The 12,421-nt window shown below is 46.0% G+C and overlaps 1 protein-coding gene across 1 annotated transcript in view; it reads right to left on the reverse strand.

Annotated features, from left to right (window-relative positions):
* Positions 1-12,421, reverse strand: part of ZNF407 (zinc finger protein 407) — a 362,003-nt gene extending 349,582 nt beyond the window's left edge. The window contains 1 exon segment of the mRNA XM_086608533.1: positions 12,351-12,421. The gene's annotated coding sequence lies outside the window, so the exon portion shown is untranslated.

A 12,421-nucleotide genomic window follows, 5' to 3' on the forward strand; every position in this document is an offset into this window, starting at 1 on the left:
GGACCAAGACAGCGAGAAGGCCTGGTATCAGCAAAATCTATGCTAGCTGAAAGCAGAAAAGCTGAAACACCTGTGCATTTAAAGTATGAAAACTTTTTTAAGAAAAAGAATATTCTCCACTTGTCAATAAGGGTTCTCATTCAAAGTAAAAGGTTTAAAACTCAATCTGTTTTCCTAGAGGCAGTGCCTACAAATTTAGGAAATACAGACATCACAGTGATCTCTATCAGGCTGTCAACTTCTTAATCAGGGTCTGACTTCACTGGAAAGTGTGAAATTATGCAATTATTTATGCTTGGCAATTCTGATGCTTTAGACAACTCCAGCACTATGAACATCTTCTTTTACAAAGCAAAATTGCTACTGCAATTTTATTTTAGGTAATATACCATTCTTTTTCTCTGCATTTTCTAGGTGGTTTATTAAGACAAAATTTAAATATTATGTGAAGTATTTCTCCTCTCTCAAAACAGATATCATTGAACTTAGAAACAAGATTTACAAGGATGAAAAATAATTAAAAATAAAAACAAAATGAAACTATGGCCACGGTTATATTAACTGAAGTTTTCTCAGCACAGTCAGTTAGATTAGGTGTCATCCAAAACTCTGTAGTTATGTCTAATGACCTTTGAATACTTTTAACAAATGCATAAATAATTATTTGACCCCATGAAAAGACACACTCCTTAAATTTCTGCACTTCCATACAATGTTTAAGTATAAACTTCAGGGATTAATTTTGTTTTCATTTAACGTATACTTTAACTATCTTGGTATCAGCAGTGGATTTGAAGACAGGCTTATGTGCCTGAAAGCTTGCCTACTTCTCCACCTACAGTAGTTGGTGTAATGTATTACCTCTGCCTCCTCCTCAGAAATCCACTCCCTGAAAAGGTATTTACCCTTTACATCCAAAATACAAAGGTACCCATTCTCTCACAAAAAAAAAGTTTATTCAAGACTGTGCCCCAAAACACACTGCATTGGTACCGGCAACATGTAAAATCGGGATGATGCGAACAAAGAGCAGGCATCCCTGCCAGTCAACACACACCTGCAAAGCTCAGCGTGTTTTTCACCTGGAAACGGAAACTGAGGAGCCCAAACAGAGCTGGCAAAATACGTTGTCAGGTTTTCACTTTTCTTCTCGGAAGAACTGTCTTCTGTACCTAATAACCTTGTACTCAAGGAAGATTCCTTGGTTTTGAGAGAAGGAGCTCCTTACGTCTCATCAGATGTCTGCTTTGAAGCAGCAGAAGGGACATCTCCAACGCCAGACCTACGTCACCTTTCTCTTCAGTCTCTTCCTCTCCTTCCTTCCTGAGGTTGCCACTCCTATTGCAAACCCCTTGGGCGACACAAAGAAAATCAGACAGGGAACAAAGCCTACATACAACCCTCTGCAAACATCACCACAGGCACGCACAAAGTCAAAGGAGATACCTGTCAAGAATTTTCAAGCTGCCTCAACTTAGAATGGCTCTCAAATTCACAAGTCTGTAGCTTTGGTAATTAAAGTATAATCAGAAACAACTAAAAGGAAAAAAATGTTTCTTCATAAAATACATCTGCAAAGTTCCTGGTACCAACAAGTAACAATGTATTACGAAACCTCCGCTCAAAATCCAAGCTCTGTTTTTTGGCACAAGATTTGGACAAAAAAAAAAAATCCGATTTTATTTCTTTGGTTTTGTATGCACAAATTATGAGATGGAGAGTTTGTGTCAGGTTCTGATTTTGATCATTTTGACGCAAATTGAAAAAATTCTGTTAAACTAAATGGAGATATTCCGATTTACAGTCAGGTAAATGACATCAAGTTCTAGTCCCAGGTTTTCTTTCCTTCCTGATTAAATTACATTAATGTACACTCAAAACAAAGCCACTACTCCTAGTCCTACTATTTTTTTCAGCAGAATAACTTAACCATTAACAAAACACCACATACACATACACATGAAGTCGTCAGGGTCCTTTCAGATGTCTGCCATCCACGCGAAGCCTCACATTAACAAGGCTTGTAGGAACATCACAGTATGTTGGCACCAACATATTGCCCTAAATGTACAACAGAAATGAACCTGCTTCCTGTCAGGATGCACAGGCCACTGTTATTCCCTAAAATACCTTTTATTAACCTGATACATGTACGAGATATCAAAAAACACAACACACTGTCTTCTTACATGGAACGCACCAGGAAAAGGCCCAAAAACTAAATATCGCATCTTCACATCGCTAAAAGGTTTGACGTAGCATTTATTGCCGTATTATTCCTAATTAGCAGTTTAAGCTTGTTAACAATAACAGTTCTTTTTATTTAAGGTACACAAGAATTATCTCTCCATTGTATAGGTAAAATTTGTAAATAGGACAGCTCATAAATTCTAAGATGAGAGAAACTAGGAAACGATTCATTAAGGCTTGGGTTATAAATTCAAAACATGAAGCATAACGTGCCTAAAAAAGAAGGTTTTATTTTTAAAAGTGTTCATTAGGCTCTCATCTCCAGGCTTCAGACTTGTAAATAATTTAAAATGAAAATGTAAACAACAGGGAGGAAAAAAAAACAAATGCAATTCAAATCATTCCATTGTTATACCAATAAAACGGAAAACAATAGAAAAGAAGTTGGCAGATTTTGAAGACAACATCCAGAAAACATTTTTATGTACTGTATCTTTGAACTTAGATATTATGCTAGCACTGGATCCAATCCAAAAAAAAATTAGCTCTGACTTACAGCAATCAGGCTGTGCCCAGTAAAGGATACACATGCTAAACTAGTAATTCTTAGCATTCATTGCACTTTATTCTGCAGCTGCCAAAACAAACAAACAAGCTGCAGCTTATGGATGCTTTTAGATTTTTTATTTTTCCAGTTCGACTTTTCAGAAATGTATATCCTATTAACAATTTAAATGACAAAGTGAGAACCCCCTTCCCTTTAAAGAGTAAGGTAAATCTACGTTTACCTCACATAGAGAGCATGAAAAGAAACATCCTTTACTTCACTGGCATCAAAAATGGGAAGCAAAGAAAAAAGTTACAAATGAAACAGAAAACAAAACACAGGAATCACTGATGTCCAGGCTGCATATCCAGTGTCCCAAATCCCGTGTCAATACACCCCTGCAGAAGGTGCGTTACACAGCAAGGAACGAGGAGAGGGCAACATTTTGCCTTTATTGAATTTCTGGAGTTTGCTATCCTTTTCCCAAGTACTTGGAACAATACAACTTGACTATAACATATGATTTCACTTAAACATCCAACAGCAGACAAGCACACAACAGGCATTTCTTTCTCCTTGTTAAAAGACCACATGGGATTGACAAATGCAGAAGTGCTGTACTTCTATGCCATGGTTCTTGGAGAGACAGAAGGGCAAGTACGCTAGGCATCACATGGATGTCAAGAAGCCTTGAGCTTACCGCCCACACCCCACACGCCAGGAAATCTGATGCTTTTCGGCCACAGGAGACTTCCTGCGTGGGTGCTGAATGTGAGCAGGAAACCCGGCGCTTCCCGCGAGCTCTGGGCGTGCAAGCGTGCAACTCGGCTGCAGCACACGCATCTTACAGCCAACATGGTGTTTCGCAGAGGCACCAAACCCTCCAGGCAGCACATGAGCAGCAAGTGATGCTTCTTCACGTGAACTGAGACCACTAGGTCACCCTCACTGTTCGCGCTTTTGCCTCAAGCACAGAGGTGGGCAGTGCCAACACGCTATATACCACTGGTACAGGTAAAGCCAGCAAGCCTCCTCCTGCTAAGGCATGTCTTAAAATCAACACTGGGTGGACTATCTCGTATGTTTACAGCAAACATTCATAGCAAACATGTTCCATTAACTTGGCTACACCACTAAGACATCGCTGGGAAACTTCCAAGAGTGATACGGCCCTTGGACCATTACCCATTACTGCTCTTCCATGTGGGTAGCGATGAAGCTGCAAAGCATAGTCCAAAGGTGATGAAAAGACACAGAGGGCCCTGGGACAGCTGGCAAGGGAATCTGGAGCACAGGTTATCTTTTCCTCTCTCCTTCCAGTTGCGAGCAGCAACACTGGAAGAAACAGACGCATCAGGTCTATTGATACATGGCCCCATGGCTGATGTCACTACCAGAGTTTTGGGTTTTTCAATACTGAGATGGCCTACACGGCACCAGGCTTGCTGGTGCCAGATGGGATTCACCTTTCTCAAAGGGGTACAAAGGTCTTTGCACATCAGCTAACAGGGCTCATTGACAGGGCTTTAAACTAGATTTGAGGCAGGGGGGGGATAATATCAGGCCTGATCAAGACAAGCTGAGAGCACCTGAAAAGCACCAGAAAGGAATTCCAGCCACTCCAGCCAGTAAGTCAGCTTCATCAGGGACCCAACTTAAATGCCTGTATGCAAATGCACGTAGTATGGGGAATAAACAAGAGGAGTTAGAGATGTGCGCACACCCGCAGGGCTATGATCTTACTGGCATCACAGGGACGTGGTGGGACGAATCCTATGACTGGAGTGTTGGAATGGAAGGATACAGGCTCTTTAGGAAGGAGGCAGGAGAGACGAGGAGGTGTCACCCTCTATGCTAGTGACCAGCTGAAGTGCATGGAGATCTGCCTGCGGATGCATGAGGAGCTGACTGAGAGCTTATGGGTCAGGATTAAAGGGAGGGCAAGGACAGGGGACATTATAGTGGGAGTCTGCTACAGGCCACCTGACCAGGAAGATTGAGTGGATGAGGCCCTGTATAGACAGACAGGAGCAGACACACGTTCACGAGCTCTGGTTCTCATGGAGGACTTCAACCACCCCGATATCTGTTGGAGGGACAACACAGCAGGGCAGAAGTAATCCAGGAGGTTCCTGGAATGCATTGACAGTAACTTTGTTCTCCAAGTGACAGAGGAACCAACGAGGAAAGGTGCTCTTGTTCTCACCAATAAGAAGGGGCTGGTGGTGAAACTGAAGCTCAAAGGCAGCCTTGGCTGTAGTGACCATGAAATGGTGGAGTTCAAGATCCTTAGAGCGGCAAGGAGGGTGCACAGTAAGCTCACTACTCTGGATTTCAGGAGAGCAGACTTTGGCCTCTTCAGGGATCTGCTTGGTAGAGTACGACGGGATGAAGCCCTGGAGGGAAGAGGGGCTCAGGAAAGCTGGTTAATATTCAAGGATCACCTCCTCCAAGCTCAGGAGTGCTACATCCCAAAAAAGAGGAAGTCGGGCAGAAATGCCAGGAGGCCTGCATGGAAGAACAAGAAGCTCCTAGACAAACTTAAGAACAAAAAGGAAGCCTACAGAAGGTGGAAGCAAGGACAGGTAGCCTGGGAGGAATACAGAGAAATTGTCCGAGCAACCAGAGATCAGGTTAGGAAAGCTAAAGACCTGAGAGAATTAAGTCTGGCCAGGGACATTAAGGGGGAAAAGAAAAGTTTCCAGACGTACGTCAGTGATTAAAGGACTAGGGAAAATGTGAGCTCTCTCCAGGAGGAAACAGGAGACCTAGTTACCTGGGATATGGAGAAGGCTGAGGTACTCAGTGACTTCTTTGCCTCAGTCTCCACTGGCAAGTGCTCTAGCGGCACTGCTCAAGTCACAGAAAGCAAAGGCAGGGACTGTGAGAATGAAGAACCGCCCACTGTAGGAGAAGATCAGGCTCAAGACCACCTAAAGAACACAAAAACGCACACATCCATGAGAATTGATAAGATGCATCCTCAGGTCCTGAAGGAACTGGTGGATGAAGTTGCTTACCACTACCAATCATATTTGAGAAATTGTGGCAGTAAGGTGAAGTTCCCACTGACTGGAAAAGGGGAAATATAACCCTCATTTTTAAAAAGGAAAAAAAGGAAGACCCAGAGAATTACAGGCCAGTCAGTTTCACCTCTGTGCCTGGCAAGATCATGGAGCAGATGCTCCTGGCAACTATGCTAAGGCACATGGGAAAAAAGGAGATGATTGGTGGCAGCCAACAAGGCTTCACTAAGGGTAAATCGTGACTGACAAATTTGGTGGCCTCTACAATGGGGTTACAGCTTTGGTGGATAACGGAAGAGCAACTGACGTCATCTACCTGGACTTGTGCAAAGCATCTGACACTGTCCCACACGACATCCTTGTCTCTAAACTGGAGAGACATGGATTTGATGGATGGACCACTCGGTGGATAAGGAATCGGCTGGATGGTCGCACTCAAAGAGTTCCAGTCAACAGATCAATGTTCAAGTGGAGGCCAGTGACAAGTGGTGTTCCTCAGGGGTCAGTACTGGGACAGCACTGGGTCAGTGCTATTTAACATCTTTGTCAATGACATGGACAGTGGGATCAAGTGCACTCTCAGCAACTTTGCTGACAACACCAAGCTGTGTGGTGTGGTCCACACACTGGAGGGAAGGGAGGCTATCCAGAGGGATCTTGACAGGCTGGAGAGATGGGCCTATGCCAACCTCATGAAGTTCCACAAGGGCAAGGTCCTACACATGGGTCAGGGTAATCCCAAGCACAAGTACAGGCTGGGCAGACAATGGATTGAGAGCAGCCCTGAGGAGAAGGACTTGGGAGTGCTGGTAGATGAGAAGCTCAACATGAGCCAACAACGTGCGCTTGCAGCCCAGAAAGCCAACTGTATCCTGGGCTGCATCCAAAGAAGCGTGGCCAGCAGGTCAAGGGTAGTGATTCTGTCCCTCTACTCCGCTCGTGTGAGACCTCACCTGGAATACTGCATTCAGCTCTGGTGCCGCCAACACAAGAAGGACATAGAGCTGTTGGAGCAGGTCCAGAGGAGGGCCACAAAGATGGTCCGAGAGCTGGAGCACCTCTGCTATGAGGACAAGCTGAGAGAGTTGGGGCTGTTCAGCCTGGAGAAGAGAAGGCTCCGGGGTGATCTTACAGCAGCCTTCCAGTACTTAAAGGGAGCCTAAAAGAAAGCTGGAGAGGGACTTTTTACAAGGGTGTGCAGTGATAGGACAAGGGGCAATGGCTTTAAACTGAAAGAAGGGAGATTTTGATCAGATACAAGGAAGAACTTCTTCCCTTTGAGAGTGGTGAGGCACTGGAACAGCTTGCCCAGAGAAGCTGTGGCTGCCTCATCCCTGGAAGTGTTCAAGGCCAGGTTGGATGAGGCTTTGAGCAACCTGATCTAGGGGAAGGTGTCCCTGCCCATGGCAGGAGCAGTGGAACTAGATGATCTTTAAGGTCCCTTCCAACCCAAATGATTCTATGAACTTACTGAAAGCAAACACACCCAATCACTAACCCACCGAATGGAAACAGGTGCAGGCCACAGGCTCTTCCAGAGCAAGCCCAAGCTTGAAAACTTGCCTTAAGAGAGCACTCATATGTACAGAAGTATAAAGCCCTACCAGAGTCCTTAAGACCATCCAAATGGCCCCAGAACAGTTTGTTTCTGTCTTTGCCTAAATTAGACTTCTTGTCAGTACCTCCACACTTTTGTCAGTACCTCCACACTTTTCAAACTTCTTGCTGGAACATTTCCTACAGAAATATTTGTATATCACAGAACTGTACAGATTCCATAATAAAAATATCACACGAAACAATGACTTCTATATAAATTGATGACTTAGCATTACTATTTGTATGAGTTTTGCTACACCCTGTAATTGCAGTGAATTTTAAAATTTATATATATTTTTTCAATTTTTGTACCTGTATGTTGAGAGACACTTCTGAAACACCAAAGATGGGGCTAAGAACAGCAAGAATCTTTCTCAGATTCAGAAGGGAAGAGGCAATTAAAATTTATGCCTGTGCCGCTAAGGATCAGAGGAAACTAAGAACATTTGCAGCCTCCCAGCCCAGTTAAATATAACCCATCCTGCTACAGACAGTAGTTCAGTAGTAGGCCAGATTACTCAGAAAAAAGGTCAGCCTGCTGTAGAACAAACAAACAAAAAAAACCCACAAAACAAAGCAAAGAAAAAAAATCAGCAGTCAACAACTCTGCTAATGCAGGACTGAAAAGCAGGCACGAGTCCTGGAAACAAGCATTTTACTTTTGGAACTGTTTCTAAATGGCACTTGCTTTATTTCTCTGTGAAGAAGTGTGTGAGTTGGCTAGCGCTTACTGTAATTTTCCTTTTCATCTTGAGCAAAGAAGGCAGCTAGACTTCTTTCTGCTCTAAAGCTACAGAATGCTGCCATTTTATAAGTTTGGGACACAACCTTCTTTCATCTTCACATGTCGAAGAACTGAAATTAGGTAAAATAAGAAAAAAAATCCATGTATATTTAACATAAACATCTCAAATGGGCTACAGACTCTTCTGCAACTACAGACCCTTCGCTGGCAGATGGCGCAAACAGGATCACTAGAATTGGTAGTTGTGGAGCAGCAAGACAGGTATGGTTCCCCAGTTTTAAACATACAATTTCTTTCTTTGAAGGAAAAGATGCCTTTAGAATTTCTGAAGGTGAGAAATCAGAGATTACAAGAACATCTTCACATTTTTGCTTCTTCACTGGTTTTATACACACAAGCTAATAAACACTTTGAGCTCATGCCTCAGCACAGGCCAAAATGACAAAAATAAAAAAAGTATCGAGTTTAGAAGAAAGGTAGGAATACTTATATTCCATTCAAACTTTCATAAGCTTTTGCATAATGCTGTAAGAACATCCACTGCAAAGGCAGACAGACTAAAGATAAACCACTCTGAGGTTATCAGAGAGATGTCACCTGAACGTTGACACCCTGCACCAGGTGACATTTAAGCGGTTTGCAATGCCACGTTCCATGCAACCCTACTCCTACATCATTCTCTCCAAGACGTCCACGGTCAATCCTATGTCTCTTATTAGCACTAAGCATCACCAGAGAGGCACACTGTTCACTTCCCACAGCCATTTGCATCCACCAAGAACTGCTGTCGTTGGTTCTGCTCACTCCACTCAAGTCGTTTCCCGCGGGGGAAGCGACGCTTCCACGACTGCGCGGCCGCTGGCCGGGCACGGTCTGCAGCCGCACCCTGGGCAGTGGTGGCAGCACCGGGCGGCTGTGCTACCCCGAGCTAGCAAGGCCAACACAATTCCTGGGGCAGAAAGATAACCAAGGGTGCTCCGCTGGGCGGCTGCTGGCTATTAAATCTGTCAGAACGGAAGCACCGTTTCTGTTCGGCTCCCTGTACAACACAAAGCACAGGACACAGACTGCTACGCCCAGCGGTCACCTTTGTGAAGAGCAGAGCGGCTGTTCTTCCCCCATCACCGCAACCCTTGTAAAAAAAAAGTCACTGAAAGAATAGCAACCGCTACATCTGTCGAATCATGTCATCTTGTCTTCCCCTCCAAGCCCTTCTGGGGCTGTACTCCAGGATGCACAGTCTAAAAAGTGAACATAGTAATTTTAACAGGCACCGTAATAATGCAGCATTAATTTGAATGAATGACTAGACCAGACATACCTTAAACCAATGTTTTTATTTGAGTGATGGGATCATCCATCCAGTGCAGCCTTTCTGTTTCCCCAAGAAGGAGAATATTTAAATTCTAAACCCTCTTAGGAAATTCAAATTTAGGAGCCACTCAACAATTCCAGTTCAACCACATTTCATACGCCAATCTGTAAATTTTAGCTCATGCACAAGATCCCAAGTGTGTATACATTCAAAAGGCAAAAAAATTAGGCAAAACAAAGCTAGGTTTTCCTTAATGTTGTACACACTAATACAAAAATCATAGAATCATAGAATGGTTTGGGTTGGAAGGGACCTCAAAGATCATCTAGTTCCAAAACCCCTGCCATGGGCAGGGAAACCCTCCACTACATCAGGTTGCACAAAGCCTCATCCAACCTGGCCTTGAACACTTCCAGGGACGGGGCATCTACAACTTCTTTGGGCAACCTGTTCCAATGCTCTTCTTGATTACAAAAGGTTGGTTTTAATGGAGCATCGTGACCCATATCTGCTTCACAGACATTCTTTCTCCGAGTAATGTTTTTCTACAAAAGGAGACAACACAGCTTAAGTTTTAAAAAAGTTTCTAACAAAGAAAACTTTTGTGCAAATAAACTGGAAATTTTTGATGCTTTACTATACAACAGTTCCTACAGAAGACTGATAGTAAAGGATTGGCTCAATGTTTTTAACTCAGGTCTTTTGAATTACGTTTCCCAAAATGCTAATAAAACTGACATGTTTGAACATACTGAAAAAGTCACAGTCCATCATCATGCTGTCACATCAGTGCATTTGACTTTTTTTAAAATGTATGGATTATACAATTACTGCCAGGCTCCATATTTTATATATAAAAGCTACAATCCGATTATATGTCCATGCTGAAATAATTTATGAAATAAGGGTGGAATAACTGTAATGTTACTTCCATGATGAATGCAACTTGCTGTGAACAGTCTAGGATATTGCAGGAGAGACCAAACTGAAGCCTGTAATTGTCTTCATCCTTCATGAAGAGGTGTGACCTGGGAAAAATATAGATCCCAACATCCAAAGCTGCAGCCTCACGCAAACATCTTGATTACTCATGTTCTGATATAGGAATGCAAAAAAAAAAAAATTATAGTCTTCACAGGCCACACCTTTAGATTATTAGGGTAAGAATCACAGCGAATTACATCCAATGTTTAAATTATACATCAGTACATAATTGTTTTGCACCATCAGCAAACCACTCCAGCCACTATTACCCTTGCACTTTTGGATTCCCATTATTTATTACTCCCTAGGAGTTACCATCGTGCTTAGTATGATATAGATGAACACGAATACACGACAAACCCAAGGTCTTGCAAGTCTGCATCAGGACATCTACACAAAGAAGAGAAGAGGGTACAGGAAAACTGTAACTATGCGAATTCTGAGATCACTCACAGCTACAGCACACAGATCACAACCTAAATGCTGTTTCCTTTTCTTTCTCCTTAACTAACACTACAGTTTAAGACAAACATTGTTGTTCCCAGGCCATGCTAATTATTTGAAGGAGCAATAGGAAATCTGTCATAACAAATCAAATTAAACAAGACGACAACCTACCCCTCAAAGGCCACCAAAACCAGGTAGTTTTGGTTTAATGACCTTCTCCACTGAAGACGCACACCTCTTTAGAAACGTATTAAGAAATTACTATGCTACTACAGGAACTGGCTTTCCTTACTGCAACCCGACAGAGCCCCGGAAGGGCCACTAACTCCCCCAGAGATGACAAAACCATGCTGTAAATCACAAGATCGTCAGATTGCAGAAGGTCATCGTGACTAAGAGACTGCTCTGTCCGGCGATTTAAGCGAAGTAAAGGGAACACGGCTACAGCTGGTTTTTTACCACCTGCAAGAACTGCTTGCACAGCTCCTGCAGCGACAAGCCTTGTCACTTCACTCACTGCCAGCTGCACAACTTCTCAAGTTCATCCACACGTACGCTAAAACGACCTCTGGGAAAGGAGAGGAAAGTACGAAAAAGCGGGGTTTGACAGGAAAAAGCTTCCAGGGCAGGGAGGAACTGTCTCGCTGGCTGCAACCCAGCAGCACCGCGGCCCAGCTCGGCTCGGCACCGCCCCGGGCCGGGACCGCCCGCCCCGCCCCGCGGCGCCTGCGCACACGCCGCACTCACGGCGGCCACGCGCACGCGCACCCTCCGCCGCGCAGCGGCTATAGGGCGCTGCCCGGTACCGTCCCCGTGGGGCGGCGCAGACGGCGCCCCGCCGGTATCCCCTCGTTTTCCCACCGGGTGAGGGAGCCGCGGGAAGCGGCCGCTGGCGCCACGGCGCCCGCCGCTGCCGGCCCCGCCTGGCCTCATGGCCCGCGCATGAGCAGCGGCGCCGGCGAGCCCCGCTGCGGGTCGAGGGCAGCCGCCTCTACAGCACGAGCCCGCCGGAGCCGCGACGCAGCCTGCCGGGGCGCGCCCCCTCGGCCCCGCCGCTGCGGCTCGCCCGCGAACGCGCGCCCCCGGCCCGGTCCGGCCCTCCCGGGCCGTCCCGCCGCTCCCCTCTCCCCCCCGCCGGCCGCCGGCGGCAGAGCGGAAGGGAAGAGCCGCGGCGCGGGCCGGCTGAGGCAGCCAATGGGCGCGCGGGGCGTTCTTCCCGCCCTCGGCGCCCCGGCCACTCGGCGGGCCGCGGGGGCGGAACGAGGGACGGGATTGGCTCGGCGGAGCGCCGCTGGCCGCCCGCCCGCCCACCAGGAGCAAAAAAAACGACGGTAGCGGAGAGGCCCAAAAAGCCCGAGGGGAGACGCCGGCCTCGCCGCCGGCCGCCCGCGGCCCCGCAGCCCCACGAGCCTACCCCGCGGGGGGCCGAAGCGGCAGCCCGCCCCGCGCCGTCAGGCGGGGGAGCGCGGCGGCCGCGTCCCGTCCGGCGACGCTTACCGCGTGGGGGGAGCCGTCCGCCTGCGCTTGTGATGATCTTGGTCACAAGTGGCGCGCCGTAGATTCGCCGT

Source organism: Tauraco erythrolophus, chromosome 3 (assembly GCF_009769465.1).
Source record: "Tauraco erythrolophus isolate bTauEry1 chromosome 3, bTauEry1.pri, whole genome shotgun sequence".
Taxonomy (NCBI): Eukaryota; Metazoa; Chordata; class Aves; order Musophagiformes; family Musophagidae; genus Tauraco; species Tauraco erythrolophus.